This window comes from Aegilops tauschii, chromosome 6 (assembly GCF_002575655.3).
Source record: "Aegilops tauschii subsp. strangulata cultivar AL8/78 chromosome 6, Aet v6.0, whole genome shotgun sequence".
NCBI lineage: Eukaryota > Viridiplantae > Streptophyta > Magnoliopsida > Poales > Poaceae > Aegilops > Aegilops tauschii.
In genome coordinates this window covers 382,633,109-382,658,401 of record NC_053040.3, presented here as the reverse complement: position 1 = coordinate 382,658,401, position 25,293 = coordinate 382,633,109, and positions in this window count along the sequence as shown.

The window sequence follows — 25,293 nt, the reverse complement described above, 5'->3', positions numbered from 1 at the left end:
CTCCGCCACAAAGTAACAGTCGGGGGCCATCAGGAACCCAGGCCCACCTCTACCGGGATGGAGCCACCTGTCCTTTCAGCCCCCTCATCAGAACCACTTGCGGGTACTCAACGAGCTGACCCGACTTTAGTCACCACATGTGTCATGTATATAAAGTATATAGTATATACCCGTGATCACCTCCCGAAGTGATCACGGCCCAGTAGTTTAGCATGGCAGACGGACAAGAGTGTAGGGCCACTGAACACTAGCACCATATACTAAGCAGTAGGATAGCGGGTAAGGTTAACAACTGTAGCAACAATGACAGGCTATGCAGCAGAATAGGATTAAGCAAGACGAGGGGGAAGAAACAATAAATATAATACAAACATAAGCAAGACGATGGAAGACATGTCAATGCGCGGTGCTAGGTGTGCCCTAACACGGTAGGAGGTGGTACCGGGAAAGGGGGGAAACATCCGGGAAACTATTTCCGGTGTTTCGTGTTTTCGGACAGATGAACCGGAGGGGGAAAGTTGCGAGTTTGATATGTTAGGGATGTGTGGCGGACGAACGGGCTGCGTATCCGGATTCGTCTCGTCGTTCTGAGCAACTTTCATGTACAAAGTTTTTCCATCCGAGCTACGGTTTATTTTATGTTAATTTTAAAAGATTTAATCTAATTTTAGCATTTATTTAATTATTTTAATTCAACATTATCTAGAACAGTACATGCTGACGTCAGCATGACGTCACTAGTCAATAGGGGAGTTGACTGGTGAACTGACGTGTGGGTCCCGTTCGTCATTGACTGTTTAGTCTAATTAGGGTTTAACTAATCTAATTACTGTTTAATTAAACTAACTAGTTAATTAGATTAATTAATTAGGATTAATTAATTTAATTAATTAACTAATTATTAATCATTAATTTTATTAATTTTATTAATTTTATTAATTTTATTAATTTTATTAATTCATTTTATTTTATTTTATTATTATTTTATTTTTTAAATCCTTTTTTTATATACGTTCTGAGGGGTGCAGCCCCACATGTCATAGGGCCAGGGGGACTGGCCCAGTGGTAAGTGGCCCTGGCCATAGCGGGCACGGGCGCACGGGTGCTAGCCCGACTGGGCACTGGCCAGGCCAGCCACGGCGAGGCTCGCCGGCCGGAGCAACAGCAGGCAGCGGCTGCGACGGAGCGGGAGCAAGGGGGCGAGGCCGCGGAGCGAGGGCGGCGAGTGCGGGAAGCGTCGGCGAGCGCGACGCGCGGTCCGGCGGCTCCCGGCAGCAAGCGGATGGTGCGGTGGCACGGGCGAGCGCCGGCGTGAGGGCACGGGGAGGAGGAGGAGGACCGGGGTCCTCACCTGCGTTGGTGAGCAGGGGGGCGGCGAGGCTCGGTGGAGCCTTTGGGGAGGAGGACGAGGATGCGTCGTCGGCGAGGAGGAGACGAGGAGGACGAGGCGACGGGCGGTGGCGGGGTCCGGTGAGGAGGAGGCCGTGGCACGGGCGCGAGGGAGGGGGGTCGTCGCCGGCGGGTGGCTCGTCCACCGCAGCAGGGTCGCCGGGCGGCGCGGGGCTCGAGCACGGAGCCAGGTCGTCGGCAGGGCACAGGGCGAGGCGCGGGCACCGAGCGGCGGCGACGGCGTCGGGTCGTCGTGCCCCGATCCGATCTGGATCGGGCGAGGGGGAGGAGTGGGACGAGTGGGGAGGGGGTAGCAGTTAGGGTTTGGCCAGGGGGTTCGGGGCGACCTAGTAGGGCGTCGGGGTGGGCCTGCCCATTCGGGCGGCTAGGGCCAGCTGGGCCACTTGGCCCAGCGCGGGGGGGGGGGGTGTTCTTTTCCTTTTTTTTGTTTGATTGTCTTATGTTTTTTTTTGTGTTTTGTTTTCTTTTATTTATTTTCCTTTACTGTTTTATTTTATTTCTTTAATAGTTATAGTTTTATAATAAGTTAAAGCCCACACCTAAATTGGAGTTGTAAAAAGTTTTTAGTGACTAAATAAACTAGTTTAATATTTGTTTATATTTAATAGCACTTATATAATTGTTTTTGCTACTGTTTTATTCATCTCATAGTATTTAAACATTTTATAAAGGTTTGGTTTCTCCACCATAATTATCTGTGCAATATTTGGTTCACTCCGAACATTTTTGTTTCAATGTTTGAAAACTTTTGTGGTTTGCCATATTTTGAATTGATTTTTGAATCGGTTTTGTACTAACGAAGGATTAGAAACAGTAACGGAGGTGACGTGGCATCATTAGCAGAGTTTTACTGTAGCTTGATTATCCGGGCGTCACAGGAGTGCATCTTCATACCCTTGAAGATCGCAATGCGGAAGTGTTGCAAGAACGCGGTTGGAGGAGTCGTACACGCAGCGATTCAGATCGCAGTCGATTCCTATCTAAGCGCTGAACAACGGCACCTCCGCGTTCAACACACGTGCAGCCCGGTGACGTCTCCCGCGCCTTAATCCAGCAAGGAGGAGGGAGAGGTTGGGGAAGATAACTCCAGCAGCAGCACGACGGCGTGGTGGTGGTGGAGCTGCGTGGTTTCCAGCAGGGCTTCGCCAAGCACTACGGAGAACGAGGATGTGGAGAGGTAGGGCTGCGCCGAGAGAGAGAGAGAGACTCGTGTGTTTGGCAACAGGGTGCGCCCCCTCTAGGTTTCCCACCCCTAGGGGGCGGCAGCCCTATATGGGAGGGAGGGGGCGGCCAAGAGGGGAAGAGGGGGGGCGCGCCCTAGGGTGGGCCTTAGGCCCATCTGCGCCTAGGGTTTCCCCCCTCTCCTCCTAGCTGCGCCTTGGGCCTTGGTGGGAGGCGCACCAGCCCACTCAGGGGCCGGTCCCTTCCCACTCTTGGCCCATGCAAGCCTCCGGGGCTGGTGGGCCCTCTCGGTGGACCCCTGGAACCCTCCGGTGGTCCCGGTACATTACCGGTGACGCCCGAAACACTTCTGGTGGCCAAAACCACACTTCCTATATATTATTCTTCACCTCCGGACCATTCCAGAACTCCTCGTCACGTCCGGGATCTCATCCGGGACTCCGAACAACATTCGGTAACCACGTACAAACTTTCCCTATAACCCTAGCGTCATCGAACCTTAAGTGTGTAGACCCTACGGGTTCGGGAGGCATGTAGACATGACCGAGACATCTCTCCGGCCAATAACCAACAACGGGATCTGGATACCCATGTTGGCTCCCACATGCTCCACGATGATCTTATCGGATGAACCACGATGTCGAGGATTCAATCAATCCCGTATACAATTCCCTTTGTCAGTCGGTATGTTACTTGCCCGAGATTCGATCGTCGGTATCCCAATACCTCGTTCAATCTCGTTACCGGCAAGTCACTTTACTCGTTCCGTAATGCATGATCCCATGACTAACTGCTTAGACACATTGAGCTCATTATGATGATGCATTACCGAGTGGGCCACAGATACCTCCCCGTCATACGGAGTGACAAATCCCAGTCTCGATTCGTGCCAATCCAACAGACTCTTTCGGAGATACCCGTAGTGCACCTTTATAGCCACCCAGTTACGTTGTGACGTTTGGCACACCCAAAGCATTCCTACGGTATCCGGGAGTTGCACAATCTCATGGTCTAAGGAAAAGATACTTGACATTAGAAAAGCTTTAGCAGACGAACTACACGATCTTGTGCTATGCTTAGGATTGGGTCTTGTTCATCACATCATTCTCCTAATGATGTGATCCCGTTATAAATGACATCCAATGTCCATGGTTAGGAAACCGTAATCATCTATTGATCAACGAGCTAGTCAACTAGAGGCTCACTAGGGAAATGTTGTGGTCTATGTATTCACACATGTATTACGATTTCCGGATAACACAATTATCGCATGAACAATAGACAATTATCATGAACAAGGAAATATAATAATAACCATTTTATATTGCCTCTAGGGCATATTTCCAACAGAAAAGGCGCGCCTTCTCAGGAAGGTGGAGGAGTCAAGGGCGAGCACGACAAGCAGTAAAGACGGAGCTGCATTGGCAACGGGCGGCCGTCTTGCCTGGCGGATATCAAGGCTGCGTGGGGAAGTGGGGGCGCCCACGTCCCATCAAGCGCCACATGTCAACCAAGGCCGCAGGCGATTGGGCCGCGGCGCCCCGCACTTGCCCTTTGGCTTCGCCTCGAAGCCAAGTTCGAGCGCGCCCTGGGCCCAGGGGCTGTTGTCGGCGTTCTGGGAACGGGGGTACCCAGACTTGCCTGCCTGCGGCCCACGGCGTGGCTTCATCGACTGCCTGGTACGGCCCAGTTTCGACATCGACAACTCAAGACCCTCGCGAGGGGCCAAGCCTCGCGAGGCGGACGACACCAAGACCTCCACGAGGGGCGCCCTCCCCAGGCTGGCTCCCGAGGAGCGGAGATCTCTATGCAAGGCTCACCTCTTGAGGTCCAGATGACATGAGCCATGACGACTAAGGCCAGGCGGGCGCCAGCAGGCGCAGTGTACCAGTTTCCTCTTTGGTGCTAAGGAGGCAAGCGCAGGCGCGGAGTCCCGAGGAATCATCCAAAGGTTTCCATTTCGGTGCAACAAGACCAAGACCGCCAGGAGGGCAGGACGGAGGTCATCGCCAAGCCCAAAGCAGAGTCACGACCAGAGGCTTTTGCAGGCGAAGACTACTTTTGTCAGGCTAACATGTACTAGCTGTCCCCCTTCAAACTTGGCCGTTCTGGGATCCCTTCCCGCCTACATTTGGGAAAAGGACCAAGACCACTGTAAATATGACCTAGCCACCACCATAGAGGGGACGAATCATTCAGATCATCCTCACACCCACCAGCTCATCGAGTACAAAACACCTCTCCTCATGAGGTCGTTTTCCCACTGTACTAATTCATTCTCAGCCCCTCGAGACCAATCCACGACAAAGCAGGAGTAGAATTTTACACCGCAAAGTGGCCCGAACCTGGGTAAACTGTTGTGTCTCTTTTTCATTCGGTTCGTCGAGCTAGGCCGTGAGATTAGCGAGCAGGCAGACTGGGGAGGACGAGTTCTTCGCACGCACCCCAGAGTTCGAACCTCTCAAGGATCTGCGAAACCCGTGATCCGACAGTCACTAGGGAGGAAAAAGTGATTGCATACTTAATACAATATATCCTCGACGTTATCATACTTAATATAATACTCTGTTTTATGTATTCTCTATACTATCATGAGTCTCTATACTACCATGAGTGATTATTAATTGATTGTAAGTTTCTGTCGAGAAAAACAGAAAATGGGAAATTTGTGGATGAGAAAAGGCCACATGCTGTATTCCAGATTCCAGACATGGGTGCTTCGGTAAGTTACGTCCTCAGCTTCAGGAACATATCCTTTGGACAAAGAAACAACAAAGTAGTTCCACGTCATAAGAAAAAAACCTTAGACCCACGCCGGACGGTCTTGCTGGCCATCGGAGCTTCAGGTATAAAAGCAAAATCTTGGAGAAAGTTGGTCAGTGAATTTATCCTGTCCATAAATATCTTTTCTCACATGACTCCTTCCCAGACCATAAAGTATTTCTTTTCGAAAGCAACCTCAACGTATTCTACAGTATATAGCAGTAGCCATCGCCGCATAGATTGAGCAAGGTACGAACATACATTCCCATGTTGCACTAAACTAAACTATATCCATAACACTGACCCTGCGCGTAATGGCAGACACGCTCACGAGGACGACAGCCTTGTTGGTTCCCGTTGGCGGGTCACATTGGCATCGTCGCACCTGCAACTACGCCATCCAGGCCGTCATCAGCAACATGTCTCGGCCCGGGCCGGGCCGGCGTGGAGGCCACACCTGCCGCACCATCTTCCTCCATGGCACGCCTCCGCCTCCCCTCCGCTGGACGCCAGGGGCCGGCTCCCTCCCCCCATGTTCGGGTGTGGAAATGTTCTCCGGAAAACAATGATGCGGTGGTGGACGGCCCGGGTGGTGGTGATCATCGGCCGGAGCGGCAACGGCGGTCCGCGTGGATGAAAGTTCGTCTAGGAGACAGTTACACCTCAAAAAAAAAGTCTAGGAGACAGTTTTCTTTCCGGCGGAATCCGCCGTGGTCCATGACATCGAGTGTGGTTTGGGGGCTTGCACATCATGAGGCCCTTGCTCAATCATGGCCTGTGCATGCATGGATGGGCGTCTTCTTTTTTCCTGCCCTTTTTGACCGAGCAAGCGGCGTAGTACGTGATGGATGGATGGAGGTTGGGGGTTCGGGGCCATGTGGAAAGTATCGGGTGCTCCAATGTCAATAAAACGGTTTAAACGCTTCAAAAAAATCAGAAAAAATGTGAATGTTCACAAGAGTGTCACTACAACCTCTAAAAAATTTCAGGTCCAAACTCGAAATGCACATTGAAAAGCGAAAAAGACAAATCCAGATGTAAATAGTATCAATCTTGCTTTTGTCTCTCTTTTTTTTGCACTATTCATGCTAGATTTCACATTTTTGTACAATGCGTGTTTCGAGTTTGGGCCTAAATTTTCAGGGGTCGTGGTCACAGTCCTCTAAAAAATATCAGGTCCAAACTCGAAATGTACATTGAGACTTTAAAAAATTCCATGTCCGAACTCGAAATGCACATTGAGAAGCGAAAAAGACAAATCCATATGTGAATAGTATCAATCTTGCTTTTGTTTTTTACACTATTCATACTAGATTTCACATTTTTGTTTCTCAACGCGTCTTTCGAGTTTGGACCTAAAAATTTTAGGGGTTGTAGTCACATTCCTTGTGGACATTTATTTTTTTTTGATTTTTTTAAAACATTAAAAAAATGCTTTTTGACATGGGAGCACTGGGAGTACCTAAGGCTGTGAGCACCCGATACTTTCCAGCGGACAAGGACCCTGAAAACGGGCGAGAGTTTGCTTCTCCTTTCCTTAGAGCATCTACAATCGGACTTTGCAAAACCGATCCCTCAAACGCCAGCGGACGCGTCCGCGGACACTGACCGGGCACTTCCTAAATCCGCGCCTCCACACCCGCGTATCTCATATCTGGCATCCTATATCCATACAAATTCATGAAACGTACTACGTAGATCACCAAACGATCGAAACCGACAGGAAAACAGGCATATAAACTGATACCGAACATGCATAATTCACATAAACATCACCAAGATCACCAAACGGGCATAGTTCACACAGTTCAATGATCCGGCACACTGTAACTACATACTAGAACTTGATTATATAAAAGGAGAGGGTGAGCTTCATCACTTCCTCGTCGGCCCTTTGCCCTTCCGTTCGCCGGCGCTGTCCGCAGCAGGAGGTGGGTCGACTTCGGAGCCGTCGGAGTCGGACTTGTCAGAGGAGGAGGAATCGGAGATGACGATGTAGCCTTGCAAGCGCCGGACGATGCGGTTTTGCTTGCGCTTGAGCTTGGCCACCCTCGGCGCCTCCCGCTCGGATTGCTCAATGCAAAGCCGAAGCTGCTTGGCGTTGATCCTCCGGAGCCGTCGGGCGTCCGTCTCCGTCGTGGTAAGTGACCGACGGTACACCTGCTGAAGAAGACGCTCCTCCTCGTCGGGCATCGGCATCACGCAGCGGCGGCGGGCGGACTACACAGCTGCGTCGGACCCACCCCATTTCCCTTACCCTGTGCCTCTTGCGGCAGGCGGCGCGTGCCTCCGACTCCGGAGTCCGCATCCACGGCGCCGGCGGAGCGGGCACTAGAACCAACCGCTGCCCGCGCGGAGCAGCGTCCGGAGGTGGAGGAGGCCGTCGGACGAGCGAAACAGGTTGGGCAGCCCGCGTAGATCCGCGCTCGGGGCGGGAAGGGCCGGCACCGGCATCGGCGCTGCGGCGACGGGCGACAAGAGGCATCGTACCGGACCCGGAACTACTGCCCATATCGACCCATGAGCGCTCGAGCGCAATACGTAGCGCCTCGTCTCCGGAGCTGCTGTTGGAGTGGCTGCCGGTGCTTGACATGCTCGCGGTGCCAGGGATTGGACGGATTGGGAAAAGGGGAGCGGAGCGGAGCGGAGTGAAGTGAGCTAGGGTTTGCTCCGAAGATGGGTTTTATGGGGTCCGGGTGGGCCAGCGGTGGGCTAGGCTAACGTGGCGGACGCACCCGAGCCGCCTCATATCCACCTTGTATTTGGGCTGGATATGAAGGGTGCTGGTCAGTTCGGGTGTTCGTCCACGGTTTATGAGCTCGGGCCGAGTCGGGTTTTTTGACCGGTCAGTGACCGGACGGCCTGCCCAGGCGTATGAGACGTGTTTAAGAGGTCGAAGTATAGATGCACTTATGTTCAGAAAAAGAAAAGTTGGGTTGTAACTTTCGGAACTTGAAATTTGTTTGAACGTGTCCAACGGGTTATAGTGGATGCTTTACGCAAGAAAAAGAAAAGAAAAAGCATACGTGGATGCTGCCCGAGCTAACCTTCCGCACGCACGCAGCACTGATCAAGACCGGTACGGTGCCACAGTATAGTGACTTGGCTGAAGTGTGTGCAAGCGACGTTTTGTGGTCACACCGCAGGGTGGGCGAATCGTCACGGGGAAATCGTGCCTGTGACATGAATGAAGAATTAAGCTGGATGATACCATAAGGTGAGGTGCTACGATTAATCATCAGGAGTTAATCCGTTCAGCAGCGGGCAAGGTTAGGAGCAGGACCACCGGCCCCTTAATCCCATCACCGTCTGATATGCTTGATTTCGTGCGTGACGGTGACCACAAAATTCCGCTTCAGGAAGAAGCGGGTTGATGGATGATGAGTGAGGAGCGAGGACAACCATGCTCTTCCTTTTCCTTGAAAACTGACGCAGACAACCAAGTTGACATTACTTTTGCGCCCCTTAATTTGATCGATAAGTTTGAGCTGTTAATACTAGTACTACCATACGAAATCAGTGTCGTCCTTATACCAGCGCTCGGAGCGAAACGGAAAGGCCTCAATGGAGAGTCTTGGCTTATTCCGTGCAATAAACTCATTGGTTAAGAGCAACTCTAGCACCTGTAAAACCTTGCCGGGTCGCTTTTTTTCGGCGGATTTACGGGACGGTCCAGAAAAATGGCCCAACCAGGTCCGGTAAAAATGGCCCGGCCCGTAAAACAATTTATGGGAGGCCTGTAAACCGTCCCCGAATCCGCTATATACGCCGGCGCCGGGTCGTTTTAGGGTATCCGTCCGCCTTTTCTCATATCCTCTTCCGTCGCTTTTCTTCTACTCCGGCGACAAATCGAGCGAGCTCCGGTAGTGTTTTGCAACGAGTAGATCCACCGGAAGCGAGAGGGGATGTCGTGCGCGGGTGGAGATCTGGGTGGCCGAGGGAGGGGGGGGGGGGGGGGGGGGGGGGGGGCTCGGCGGCCGCGGCGGTCCCGGCGGCAAGCCGCCTCGCAAGCGCCGCAACGACGCTGAGGCCAGGAGCCCCTCCCTCCGCCCGTTGGTGGATGAGTGGCGTGCACGCGTGGCACCCGTGCGCCGGAGCACGGGCGTGGACCCAGTTCAATCGGTAGGACCGCCTCTTCCCCCGCGCTGAGGCGTCTCCGGGCGGTGGAGGTCGCATTGTTCGAGGCGAAGGAGGCGGCTGCCCCATGGTTCGAGGCAAGGGAGGAGTACCAACTCGCCTTCGTTCTCTCCAACTCCCTGATGGAGCACCACCTTAGCGTCGACAAGTCCGGTGATGGCAAGTCCGGTGACGAGTAGATCTAGTTTAATTTCCGTTTTATGCTAGTGTGAAAATTGTTTAACTATGAACTCCGTTGTTGTTTAAGTCTAAACTACTCCCTCCGTCCCAGAATATAAAATCATTTTTGACACTAGCAGAGGGAGTATGTTCTAAGTATGAACTCCGGTTATGTTTTATATATGATGAACTCAGGTGATGTTTCAAGTGGCGCAAACTGCGAATTTTAATATGTGGTATATGTTTGAAGGATTTATTTTTTTGGAATAGACGTTTGCCGGATCTGCTAGAATTGCTCTAAGCCGTAAGCCTACTTACCTCTATAAAAGACCTCACTGACGGACGTGGAGTTTCTACACCTGAGCTCATATGCTCCTGGTGTGAACATTAAACTAAATAAAATAGAAAATATTTAGAAAAATTGTGAAAAAAAAATTGCGGCATACTTTAAGAGATGTTTGTTGTGCATGCAAAATTTCATCACGAGATGACATTGGTGGAAGGCATGGTAAAAACAAAATTGAAACTCTGAAAATGTTACTTTCAAACGCATTTTGGAACTCTGATTTTGTTTTTTTTGTCACGACTTCCACCAATGTGATTTCGTGATGAAATTTTGCATGCACAACAAACATTTTTTAAAGTATGCCATAAAAGAAATTCTGAATTTTTTGAAATGTTCTTTTATTTTATTTAGTTTACTTTTCACACCAGGAGCATATGAGCTCAGGTGTAGAAAGGTACTTTCGCTCACTGACTGGCTAGATGAACCTTTTTTTTTGCAAGTAAAGGCTTGATGAACTCTGTACGTACCCAGAGGTCTGTAAGTGGACCATTTCCACGCCCATTCCTATTCGGCGCTCAAGGCGCCACTTATAGACAATTTGGTATATGGCGCACACCCCCGCCGGTACTAACAGGACAGCCCATGTAATACAACAGTAGTATATATATTCAGTAGTATATATATATCCATGTAATACAACAGTAGTATATATATTCAGTTTTGGGAAGCTTCTAGCAACTTCTGGGTTCCTTTTTTTTTCTGCTGGGTTATTTGTTTGGGCGGTTTTTCTTAGGGACTTTTCATTTTTCTTTGTTTTCTTATTTTTTTATGTGAACTTCTTCGAATTTGTGAACTTTTTCCAAATCTGTGTAACTTTTTTTCAAGTTTGTGAACATTTCTTTGAAATATGGAACTAATTTTTAAATGCATGATCTTTGTTTGCATTATATATAATTGTTGCATTTAAATTTTATATTTTGGTCTCACATTTATTGAAATGGTCGTATTACTGAAACTGGTCTGGTCTGAAAATTTCAATTTCAATTTCATGTTTCAGTCTCACATTATGCCTTCTAATTTCATATTTCAATCTCACGTCAATTTCAATTTCATATTTCAATCAGTTTCAGTACTGCCTAATCCAGTACTGCCCAACTCAGAGCCATGCATGCATGATGCCCCCTTTACTCCGCCCCAAAACATGTGATGGGACCCAATGATATGCCTTAAATTTGCTATACGATGTGAGCTATACATAGAATACAACATGCAGATGAGTACAAAATGCATTGATCTTGATGCGAATGAAAGGTAGATCCTTTACCGTCACATACCGCTATTGGTAAAAAAGACTTTGACGTTGATGCACGGTTTTATGGACCAACTGCATAAGGCATGAACAAATCATAAGGTTCTGAAACTGATAGTTAATACGATTGTCAGTGAAAAAAAAGTTTTCTGTTCCTTTTTACCTGGGACAGGGGTTCCGCAGCTGCCACGAAGTCGATTCCGTTGTGGGAGGAAGTGTTGATCACCTTTTCCCAAGGTGTCTTCTCCTTCATACGGCCCTCGGGGGCCTTCCTTTTCTTGTTCTTCCCATTCTCCATAGCAGCTTCATCACCGTTTAACACCCTAGCATCATAGTATACAATGAAATCAAACTTGTGACCAAACAATATACATGCAACACGAAAAAGAAAGATGATAATTCTGATCATACCTTATAGGCTTGTCCAAGGCATCCACATCACTGTTAACGGTATTCCCATAAACAAAGTGATTATCTAGATGGCCAAGAAAGTCTAGCATACACTTTCGAATATAATAACAAACTTGAAACTTCGCAAATGTTCTATAATCCTTTTTTTTCGGGTGTTCTATAGTCTTTTGAATACAGATACGTGTGTGCCTTTTTCGCTTCCTCTGAAATACCCTTCAAATGATTATTTTTGTAATCACTAATCAGTGAAAAGCAACAAGTTAATGCCAAATCATGTTTACCACAATTTATGTAAGCTACACTGCTTCATGGTGAACCTACCAACATGGCACCGACTGTGGCATCAGATTCAGGCCCATTGTTGGCCATCACACGTAAGGCGCATAGCCTGATATTATTGCTAAGCTTGACATTACTGTGTTAGTTGCCGATAGCTTGGACTTAACTTTGCTTCAACAACAATGCACTGAAAACAACAGATAGTACACATCAAACAACATAAATCAGAAATTAAGAAGACGACGCCACACCATTGTTAGAGGCAGGCATGTAACAATAAGCCAGCAGCAACGACATCAGGTTCTCCCTCTCCTTTTCCTTCATTCTTGATATTTTTGCTTCTTTCTTGATCTTGAGGCTCAGGTTTTCCTCCTAAACATCGCCACTCCTAGTATACTTATTCTCCATCTTGGGACACTTGACGACGCAAAGACGTTAGTAGTTAGCAAAGCGATCAATGAGGCGTCATTGTTTGGTTTTGTGAAGGCAAGAGGAATTAATCTACCCATCTAGCTGCAGCATGCAGGTCACAACGAAGAGCAGGATTGTTGTTGAAAAGCTTCATGAGGTAGTCCATATAATCTCTGAAATGAACTATACCGGGACCCTCAGGGCACCAGCCTGGCCGGAGGCCATGCTTTCTCGATAAGATCTTAACACAAAATACATAACTTGCCAGATCTTTTAATTCAAAAAATACTTGCCAGATTCAATAAAAAATAGCAAGAAAATAGTACTCCTTATGATCCAAAAAAAGTGTTGCAGCTTTGAACTAAGGTTGAACTAACCTTAGTTGAAAGCCGCGACACTTTTTCCGATTGGAGGGAGTAGCATATACATATAAGAAGTCACAGAACAGAAGATCATGAGATAGCACATGAGAGTGTAGAACTGCACGCTGCCAATGTAGAACTGCACGCACTAGCCAGTTCACCCAAAAGCTCAAGCTGATGGGGAATGGTAGTGCATTTATACTTCAACACTCCCCCTCGCGTAGTGGGCTGCAAATTTTTTATGTTTAAATTGCGCCAGCCGGGTCTTGACCTCAAGACCTCTTGGCTCTGATACCATGTAGAATTGCACGCACCATCCAGTTCACTCAAAGCTCAAGCTAATGGGGAAGGTGGGCTATGCATTTATACTTCAACACTCCCCCTCGCGTAGTGGGTTGCATTTATTTTATGTTTAAATTGCGCCAGCCGGGCCTCGACCTCAAGACCTCTTTGCTCCGATACCATGTAGAACTGCCCGCACTAGCCAGTTCACCCAAAACTCAAGCTAATGGGGAAGGTGGGCTATGCATTTATACGTCAACAAAGGAGAAATGAAAGCAACTTCGACACGTCAACATTCAACAAACACAAGCAAAGGATTGTATATCTTCCCATCCAGTTCACCAGCCCAAAATTTTAAGGCTGGTCCAATCTCTCCGGAAGGGAAAATGAACCATGCAACAAATTAATAGGACAGATCCCAAACCCCGATCGTAACCCGAAAGAGAACTTGAACGTAGAAATCTGCTTGCACCTTTGAACTCGATGATCTCCGATGGCAACACTTTCTTGATGCCACTTGTTATGCCTCGCATCTTCCTAGTCCTATAAATCCACCACATCTAAGAATCATAGTCATGTTGCCTGATGAAGAGCTTAGGGCAGCCCTCGTCATCTGACCACTCTGACTCTGGGGAACCCTCATGTTTTGCCATCTTCTTTGGGGTTTCCGTGAGTGATGGGACGGGGGAGTGGGGGCTAGAAATTCAACGACGGCGGACGATGCGGCGGACGAGGAGATGTAGTTGCCGATCGGGAGCCGTGATGGGCCAGCCTTCATTCACATTCTGTTAATGTAGTAGTGCCATATTTACTGGGCCTCTAAGGAATGATAGTTGTTTCCAAAGTTTAGGCGCCAAGGGTTTTGATGGATAATAATGTTGTAAACCAATGTTCACCTACTGTAAAGTTGCACTAAAGCAACGTCAATTAATTTGAATCGGATGGAGTAGCACCTTTCAAAGCCAAGCCACATGGGTTGCTCAAGGTGAACTGGAGTATCAATTACTCAGTTTTTTTAGAGAGAGAATGGAGTATCAATTAGCCGGGCTAGGGTCCACCACGCGCTGAAACGCTGAGGGGCGACTGAAAAGGCGGTCGCGTGGCGACCGTCTATCAGCGCTAGGGTTAGGGTTTCGGTGACGGGGGCGGCGAGAATACAGTCGTGCTCTGGGGCGGCGACGGCGCTTCCCCTCGCACGGACTGGTGCAGCGTTCTCCACCGCGGAGCGGAGCTATGGCGGAGAAGGCGAAGGAGAAGTAGGGTGGGTCGTCGGCGGCAAAGGCTACCCCGGCAGCGACAACGACGCCGGGAAAATCGGTGAGCAGGGGATCCTCCAAGTCCCCGATGGCAAGCAAGACGCCGGATCCCACGTCGAGTCTCTCAGCTAGGTTGGGAGGGATGGTACTTTTGGATAAAGAGGCGGAAGGTTTCGTCTTTGAAGACCCAGAATAGGTCTTGCCCAAGAGCGCAAAGTGGTCAGCAGTGGGGAAAGCTTTCTCGCCGAGACCGCTAAACAAAACGGTGCTAGAGAAAGCGATGCATAGGGCATGGGGGCTACATCACGAGGCGAGATTCAGGAACATGGGCGACAACGTCTTTTTGGTTCACTTTGGTAGTGAAGGAGACTGGAGACATGCGATGAATAACGGGCCGTGGTAGTATGATTTCAACGTGCTCGTGCTCAAGGAGTATGAGAGTAATATACGGCCCTCTGAGATGGTGTTTGATAAAGTGGATGTATGGGTCCGGGTAGATGATCTACCACCGGGGAATAGAACTGAGGCCTTTGGGCGAGCGCTTGGCAATTGGCTTGGTGAGGTAGTCAAGGTAGATATGGACAAGGAAGGATTAGCTAGAGGGAACCAGCTGAGGGTGAGGGCCAGGATCTCAATCTATGAGCCGCTGGTTCGGTGCTTTCAACTCAAGACTTCGCAGGAGGACAAGGTGGGCACATGGTTCGACTTCCACTATGAGAAAATTCCACATTTTTGCTTCAAGTGTGGAAGACTCGTTCATGTTGATGGGCGGTGTGATCCTCCAGTAGACAAATCTTCACAGTGGGGCGGCTGGTTAAGAGCTTCGCCGGGTAGGAGCACTGGCTCCAAAGTTGAGGCGAAGGGGAAGACAAACAGTAGCAGCAGCTTCATGAGCTCACAATCGGAGGGTAGCAAGAGAGAGCGGGAAAGCAAGGCAAATGGGCGTGTCCGAGACTTACCGACAAAACGCAATCTAAATAATGAGTTTGACAAGCCGGAATGCTCGCGCACTGGCGTCGAGCGCAGGCCTGGAAAGGGGGAAGTGAACAGCCCTAGGAAGGACCGTGGCAGGAGAGAACGGACAGAAGAAAGGGACCTGAGACATAACCTGGAACACAAGAAAGAAAGAGACCTCCGGGAACAGTTGAAGATGCAGCAACGACAGCGGGAGTATGAGAAGGAGCAATATGAAGAGCGCCGCCGGTGGGAGGGTGCCTCTGCAAACAGAGAAAGAGAGGTGATCTACGGGTATACTCCGCACTACCACTATAAAAAAATACACTTCCGTGATGATACGTGTTTGTCACAGTAGGTCGCGTTTTTTGCCATGCATGTACATCCATGACGATTTTATGACAGAATCAAGATAGTCATACCTGTGCCGTCGTAGAAGTGTTCCATGACATTACCAAAATTATCATCACGGAAGTGTCCACTTCCATGACGATAAATCACGCGTCACAGAAGTGCTTTCGTCAAGGGTGACCGACACGTGGCATCCACCGTAACGGAACGCCGTTAAGCTATCGGGCCGGGTTTTGTATCCGATAACCCATTAACAGCCCTGACCAATAGGGATTTTCCACGTGTAAAATCATCATTGGCTGGAGGAAACACGTGTCGGCTCACCGTTGGGACAGATGTCATCTGCTCATTGGACCGAAGGCGCCTATGATACGGCGACACGTGGCACGGCCCAACAGAGGCCCATTCCTGTGAAAAGGCCGGCCCGTTTGACTTGGTCAAAAGGTGGCGGGCCGGCCCACGGAAAGCTTGTTAACGGCCTGTTCGCATATAGCCCATTTACAGCCCGCTAACCCAGGGCCCGTTACGCCCTATCCGAATTAGGCCCAGTAGCGTCATCTGGGCCGTCCAATATGATTCAGCCCGTTTTAACTTCCGGCCCATGTGTGGCCCATGACTTCTTTCGGCCCATATGAGGACCTTTGTAACTCTTGGCCCATTAACGGCCCGTGGTGAAACTGGCCCGTAATGAACAGTGTATCACTTTATACCCATTAACGGCCCGTTATTCCATTGGGCCGTTTCCAGCCCAAGTTATCTTTCGGCCTTCTCAGGGCCCATTGATTCTTGGGCTCATTTGCAGCATTCGGTTACATACGGCACGTTACTGTCATTTTCTGCTTGTGGGCCAAATTCAGCCCGTCGTTACAGTCGGCCCGTTTGCGGACCGTTAATACGTTGGGCCGTTTTCATGTAAAAAAACCCGTTGGGCTGTTTTCATAGAGTTATCAAATACGGCCTATTAACGGCCCGTTATGGTCCACGAATAGTACGGCCCATGATTGGCGAAATGATGATACGCCCCGTAGAAGGCCCATGGATCCTACGGACCGTATGAGGCCCATGGATAGTACGGCCCGTAGAAGGCCCATGGATCATACGGCCCGTAGAAGGCCCATGGACCCTACGGCCCGTAGAAGGCCCATGGACCCTAAGGCCCGTATAGAAGGCCGATGGATCCTACGGCCGGACGAAGGCCCATGGATCATACGGCCTGCAGGAGGCCCATGGTTACAACAGTCCGTGTGTTGCCATGATTATTTTGGCCTAATTACCAAAAATAGGCTATTGTGGCCACTAGAAAAAACAGAAAAGAACTGCAGTGACTACAAGAAAACAACTAAACAAGACAATAAGGAAATAAATAAGCAAGCAATTAACGCTAGCCTATTACCGCTATTACACATATTACATCCACTGGGCATCAAAGTTCGCCACCAGTGCAAATATAGGGAACAAAGCAGCACATTACATACACTGGCCGTCAAAATTGGCCACCAGTGCAAATAAACGCGGCAACAAAACAAGAGCATAACTGAAACAACTTCAGAAGAGCTCAAGAAACGTTATCCTGGGTATCCACCATGCTGGCAATAAGCTTAGCAAGCTGATTAGCTTTGTCCTGTTTGGCGCTAAAATCCTCCAACGCTTGTTGTTGCACCAGAAAGTATGCATCTGAATGCTCCAGGGACTTCCGCAGTCCTTCCGCTTCTTGTCGCAGCACAGCTGATCGATGTCTTTCAGCTTGTAGTTGAGACTCAAGAAACCGAACTGATTCATACAGTGAGTTTGAATAGCTTGTGCAAGCGGTACTGGCCAGTAACTCGAACACTAAACCAAGACAGGACTTTGGGGTTGTCTCGCTGTCTTCAAGATAGTCTTCCTTAGCTGTTTTATCAGCTTTGTTGGAGACCAACAAGGTTGTGTCACTATCCTGAACCTTATCTGCATTACTTCCTTTACCATTGCTTAATAAGGCACTCTTCCCCAATATTCTGTCAGCATTCTAAAAGAAGAAACAAGCAGACACATAACAAGTTTAGCATGTACTAGTATATGAAACTCATTTCGGTAAACCAGTTCATTAGTAAGGTGGACAGGATTAAACTACCAAGTCTTCTATTGCCAAGTACTAGTACATAATAAAAGCATCAAACAAACATATATCTATGTCCTATGGTCACTGCATTGTCTTGCCAAATCAAAATAGAGACACGGTTCAAATCATATCAGTTCAAGACAAAGCAGCAGTGAAAGAATACAAAGCGTGGGAAACTACACGGCACAACAAGATTTCAGATGGGCACCACGGGTCTACATGTACAACAACACTATTGGCTCCGTTGTGATGCTAGTAATGTGCATGATATGAAAGTCAACTGTATACACAATTGAAATTGAAATCGACAGAGCTATTGATAAGAGCAAACCTATTAAAGAAACATGCGTGAACATACCTGCTGTGCCATTGGAGTTTCGATTGGATCCTTCAATTTAAAAATAAGTTTGTATGAGTAAATACAGTGATACAAGAGCAAAGCAATCATAGTTAAAAAAAGGCGCGCCTAAGCGAGCGCTTAAGCGCACCTAGGCTCTAGGCGTTGGCAAAACGCATTGCGCATAACTACGCATAATCTGTGCATAACTGTGCATAAGCATGCGCTTTGGTCAGTAAAGCGCAAGGCGGTGGCAAAACGCACAATTAACGCCTAGCGCTTTTTTGAACTATGATAGCAATGGAATCTTAAATTAGAACAGTTGTTCTTCAGGTTTAGGCACTTGTTCTACATGAACAGAGTACAGTAAGACGCAAGAATATAATACTTAAAAATAGAAAATGAGCTCATAGACCTTACCACATTCTTGGTTCGGGACCAGTACAGAACAAGGCGTTCCCAGTCATCGTCCAGTAAATGTGTCTCAGGAGAACGTAAGGGAATTTGATGAGTTTCTTTGCCGGTGAAGTACGTTTTCTTCAGGTAATTCCGATACTGCCACCAAGCATTCTTGAAGATAGCAGAGGTATTAGCACAGGTTACCTCATCCTGAGTTTCCAAATCGGTCCTTCTCTATAGAGAAAAATGGGAAAATTTGTTGTATTATAACCATCATGGAGGTAGGATGTATGGGACAAAGCAAAGTAATTGCCATGAATAACATTACTTACACATAACTCCTGGACAAACACCTGCAACTGGCATTTTCCTTCATCTTCAGTATAGCATTTCCAAGATGGGAAGATACGCACATACGATTTAACAACATCAAATGCGATAGATGCTAAACTACGACTAGCTGGTTGTGCTTCCTCCACAGGAATAGGCGTACTAACTGGTGGAGTTGGGGTTCGCCGTGATAGTATTGGCCCTTTGGGCACTGGAGCTGCCTTACTAACTGCTCTTGTTTGGGAGCTCTGTGGTGGAGATGGTGCTGTGTCAACGGGAACTGGGTTACTATCGGCTGGGGTTGGGGTTAGATTGGGTGAAGCTGGTTCTCTGTCCATCGCAGTAGGGGTACAATCTGCGAGAGTTTGGGTTATGTGTGGTAGGGCTGGTTCTTGTGCATGTACAACCGGGGTGCTATCTCCACCAAGAGGTAGCACTGTTTTATTTGAAGACCGTGTTTTTAGTCCGCTAGATACTGGCATCACCCGCTCCAATTCAAATGGCTGATAAACAGGAAACATAGTTGAATGTACATACATTGTATGAGAGACAGATGCAATAGACAGTGTGGAAAAAAGAGGGCATGAAATAGTTGACATGTATATTGTTTAACTAAAATGGATAGCATGACATAATTTCCCATATATGATGTCTATCTAAACTGGATAGCATAGCATAACATAATTCAAAGATATGATGAATAACTAAACAGGATCGCATGACATAATTCACCTACATGTTATCTAAGTAATCAGGATCACATCATTTAATTCACATATGTGATTTATATTCTTAATAGAGGGCATTCGATATGATGTCTGAACTAAGAACATGGTGTTGAATATTGTGTATATGATGTCTAAACTATGCAATGCAAGACACCGTATGCATGATATGAGCAGTATAACCGTGCCAAGTTAGAGCATACACCTTAGTGGGGGAATAGGACTAGTCATCTGTCTCTGAATCCATCTCTGGGGAGCTATCGGGACCCAACAAGAGATCTGCTTCGACAGGTAGCACTGTCTGCTCCGAAGGCCTTGTTTTCACTCCAGATTTTTCCATCTCCCACCCAAAATGGCTGATTCACAGGAAGAGTAGTTTAATGTACAAACATTGTCGACAAATGGAAATGTAATGAAGAAAATGATGGGCAAGATATCATTCAAATATATGATGCCTGGTTAAACAGGATGGCATTGCACATTTCACATATATTATGGCTGGCTAAAAGACATGAGACTGCATAATTCCCATATATGATATAGAAACTAAACAGGTGGCATTACAGAACATGTCTAAACTAAGCAGATGACATATATGATGTCAAAAGTAGGCATTGCAATGCAACATATGCATGATATGACTAACATCATCATGCCAAAGTAGTGCAAACACCTTGGGGGGTAAATAGGAGTGGTCAGCGGCGTCTGAATCTGCCTCAGAACAGATATCTTCCTCTGGATTACAATCTGGAGAGGGGTGGGGAGGGTTTGCCATTGAACCCACCATGGAGCGATGTCTGCATGACATTGTATTGCCGCGCAAAACTCTTCTCTTTTTCTCTACATGTTCAGCATGACTATGTACACTATCTGACATGCATACGAAAAAAATATGGTGAGATTATGTAAGGAGAGCATGCAGAAATTTAGAGTGATGGTAACAACCAGTGGATCGACATTTTTCCGTTGAACCAAAATATCCCTAATGGATCGACGTGAATGTATAGTAATAAGTGATGCAACAAGTGTACAACCTCTTTGCCGTAGCCGTGATGACCTCAGCATCATTGGGTTGGTCGCTGAAGTAGTTGAGGCAGAGGTGGCTGTCGGAGGTGTGGAGGAAGATCTGAGGAATCTGTAGACGGCGTCCAGGGCACTGCTCATGGATCGTTCTGTCGTTGGAGCAGCTCCGGTGAGCCGTAAGACGTCAAGGCTGAAGCAGCATAAGACAGACATCGTCAATCTCAAGTGGGATTCTAATAGCATCTCCAATAGATGATGTAAAATGGATGTAAAATTAACATCACCAAAAACCACCTGACTACAACAGATGAGGTAAAAACTGTTGACTCTGAACTTAACTGTCGAAACTGAAATTTACTGTGGAATCTGAATGCTACTGTCGAAACTGAACGCAATGGTAGCAGAGAGGCACTTGACATGTAGTTTAGGGAGGGCCTGCAGTTCATCTTCAACTTGCACCCCCTGAGCCGCCAGCCACCACCGGCTGAACCGCCGGCCCCAGCGCCGCCCCGAAACAACTCGCCACCGCCGCCTCGGCCAGCCCTCTAGGCCCCCCGCCCCCACCCTGAACCCTAAGATAGATAGTGGGGTACCTCTCCGGCGAGCCCCCGTCCCCGCTGCGGGTGGTTCTTCCTTAACTCCGGCGAGCCCCCCCAACCCCTGAAAATCGACTGACCCAAAAGTCGATTCAGTCGACTGAAGTGTGGCTTAATCGGAGCAGAGCAGCAGCATGAGCGAGGGGAAGAGCAGCAGCAGCAGCTGGGTGAGCGAGCGATCGAGCGAGAGCCGGAGAAGCAGCAGCAGCGCGAGCGAGCGAGCGAGAGCCGGAGCAGCAGCAGCAGATCCGGCTGGTATGGACGCCGCCGCCGAAGGGGCCTCGCACTGGGGGAGAGCCACCGTGGAGATGTCGCCCGCGGCGCCGGCTTCAAGGTAGCCGCTCCATGGGGGTGCGGGATGGAGCACCGTCGGTGCCTGGAGGTCGAGTTAAGGAGAAGGTGCGATGCGATGAGTGTACAACCTCTTTGGTGGCGCCGAGTAGGCCTCGGCTTCGTCCGAGGAGTCGGTGAGGATGCTGCGGTTCCAGTGGAGCAGGTTAAGGCGGCGCTGTGGGGATGGAGCAGCCGCGATAGACGAGGCGATCGTCGGAGCGGCTCCTTGGAGGTGGAGGACGGGGCGGCTGAACCGGCGGGACGGGGAGATGGATGACGGATCCTCATCCGGGGAGGTGGACGAGGGACGTCGAGCTGTTGCGGTGGACGACATCGTCGGGGAAGAGGCTCCGGCTGGGCAGCGGTGACGTGGCGGACGGAGGAGGGTGGGGTTTCGTGGCTGGAGCGGAGAGGTTATGGCGGCCTGGGATTTCGAATGGCGAAAAGGGGGCGATGGGAGGGGGTGAAGCATGACTTAGGGACGCGCTTGTCCAAAATGTAGGGTGTGTTACAAAAGTACCCCCCACTGATTTGAGCTAGCGGCCCTTTCGGCTCAGGGTTAGAAGGGGGATTTCGCGTGTCGGGATTTGGCAGCTGGAGGGAGTTTTCGCGCGCGTTGTAATTTTGGGATAGCAAGGCACGGGTTGTGAAGGCGCCAGTTTTGGGAGCACGATATCTGAATTTTCGGGATATAACAAGACACGGGTTGAATTTTAGGGACAAGCCTAACGTGTAGTAATATTGTACTTGTACGTACCAAATCAATTCGCACTTCCCTCAACCAAAAAGAAAACGAAAAAAATAAAACTATTCACACCACACAAAGAGAGAGTCTTGCCCTGTTTTACTATACAAATGCTATTCAAAGCTAGTCCCTCCTTCCATCTATATAGGGCCTAATGCGTTTTCGATGCTAACTTTGACCAAATATTAGAGCAATGATATATGACATGCAACTTACACAAAGCACACCGTTAAATTCGTCTGTGAAAGGTTCTTTCAATGATATAATTTTCACATTGTGCATGTCATATACTATTAATCTTGTCAATAGTCAAAGGCGGTCTTAAAAATCTCATTACGCCCTATATAGATGGAAGGAGGGAGTATGAATCCATGTTATGTCTGATTAAATTTTTTCGCTTGCTGTATAATGCATGTAACCTACTCATACCAACATTTTTAGTGCATTCCAAATGTCTATACTACCGCTGCAATTCGAACTAAATTTGAATTCGTTTCTCTATTTCAATAAGAATCTACAATCATGATTGTTGCCAACTTCAACCATCATAGTTTCCTTGCTATCCGCCAGATATAAATCGGACAGCCTATAATGCAGGATGGCAGGCACACCATCATCAACAACTCCATTTTTTTATAAGAGTAGAGATAAAAATATATTAAATGTAGTATAACATGTTCATAACCACACCATGTGTATCACCATTATATATATTCACACATGCGTCGGTTTGAAACACGATGATAAATTCTTCAAATATCCGAATTCGCTTTTTATAATGAAGTATATATGATCTCTATTCGTCTTTTACACCCACACAACCCTCTTATCTTTGTAGCTAGCGCTAACTTTCTCTTGTGCATGCACACGCCCGCATCCCTCTCACCCTCCCTCAGCATTCTCTAGCTCCATCGCGCAAATTCGTCTTTTCACTTTAGGTCGTTCACCCACGGTGTGTGTAGGCCCCCCAGCTCCTTCTTTACGGCACACATCGATCGATATGCCTCTCTAGCCAGGTGTGCCTAGCACAAACACAAGCTTCCCCTCTTCTCTTGTCACCATCCATGCCTCACTCCCACCACTCTTTTCATCGTTCTCGTACTCGCACACTCCTCCCCCTCGATATAGTATGCCTCTCGTACCACCTCCTACATGCATCCCTCTCTCTCTCTATCCTTCTCCTCGTGCCTCATTTGCTTCTAACACACACATGCATGTATACCGATCGATCTCCCAACATATACCTAGATCGACTTTAACAGCCCCCCCATCGATCGACGTACCTCACAAGTTATGTCTCTCCTTTCTCTAACAAAGGGCGATTGATCTTCCTATGTAGTTACGTCTGCTTACCACAGCCACATCGTCCCCCCTCATCATTCGTGCATGCCACCTGACCTGTCTCTCACACGCACGTGCACAGACAACAAGCAGCCATCTCCTCTCTTATTGATATTGCAGGCGTGCCCTCCATTTGTCTAGCAAGCCTATCCCACCATTTGTTAGAAGCAACTCCACTACCACCCCCTCCAACACTCTAGCTCTGTCTCTCTCCCAACCTTATTCCTCTCCTGCACATATGCATGGATGCCGATCGATCTCCCTTAATACATGAGGCAGATCGATCTCCTTAATACATGAGGTAGGTCTCTCTCCTCCTCCACACATATACCAGCCATTGTACCTCTATAGTTAATTGGGCCTCCCTCTTCCCCCACCACACACCGATAGTAGAGCGCTGCAGGTAGGTATCCATGCCACAGAGATAAACTGCACATGTCCCATCTCACGTTCCAGTAGGCCAGCCACTCTATATCTTTGACGTGGGCACACACAAATTCGATGGCACTCTTTATCGATCGCGCACGCACACACACACACACACATCATCCCTCTCTTCGATTCTATGGACACCTCAAGCCGATGATACCTCCACTCTCTTCTCGTGGATCACCCCCTCTATATATATGTTATATCCAGGACTCTATTTCACACACATTGCATATGTTACATTTTTTGATTGACCCCCCCCCCCAAAAACTCTCAAGAACCCACACACTATATCTCTCTAGGTTTGTATCTCTCTCACACAACCCCACGTAGGTGGTGTACGTATACAAGAAGAGAATAGGTGCACCGTGCACGTACTCACGCTTCGTGCCCAGCCACACCCGCGCGGGTACACGGTGGAGCTCATTTCTTTATGAAATGGCAGCCCACGTGCTAATTTGAACGCCTGTAGCGGTTGTTTACCTAGGGAGGTCATGTACCACGCGTGCACGAAACAAAGTTCGACTTGACGCGTTGCCGCGTTATTTTTAAATAAAGTTATAGCGCTCAATGGCATGTACACAGAATATAAAACGATTTTTATGGAGAAAAAGGTAGTCCGCTCACTATATACAATGGAGCCTGCCTGCCTGGTTTGTCGCTCTTCAGAGTATCTCACACAAGGCTGCGGTGGCCTCTCTCTCTCTCTCTCACCGTTGGTCACTGATCCGGCCGCATCCCGTGCGCCGGGGGAAAGGGAGTGCGGTGGCCTCTCTCTCTCACACCGTTGGTCACTGATCCGGCCGCATCCCGTCCGCCGGGGGAAAGGGAGGAAGTGCATCGTTTCTCCGTTTGACGACGCCGAGGCAGCACGTCCCGATCTGCGGTACACGCCGTTCTCTCTGACCAAGCTCCGGTGCGGCAGGGCCTACGTCACCTGCTCGCAGATTCCGCCCGCCGCCGCTCACCGAGTTACATCCCGACGACCTCCAGGTATCCCCTCCGGCCTTGCTCCACTGCCCGTCTTCCCACGTCGCTGCATGTGGATCTTCCATAGTTCTTTGCCCAAAACGTAGCTCGTCCGGCGTACTTTCCATATTGCATTCTCGTCCTCACACCGTTTTAGACAAACACAACCGTGTTGTTATCTTCCCTTAGGACAAGGAATATGCTTCTTTTTTGTCGTCGCATGTGTCATCAACTGTTATTGGCCAGTAATTGTTTCCTTTCTACTCGTTGCTATTGCGACCTTTTGGTGAACTACACAAATCACTTTTTTCTTAAGAGTGTTTTGTGCAGTTGTACTAAAATGTCACACGGGCAACGTCTCTACATTTCAGTGCGACTGCACAAAGGGAGATTGGTTTTGCTCTATCCTCCTCATC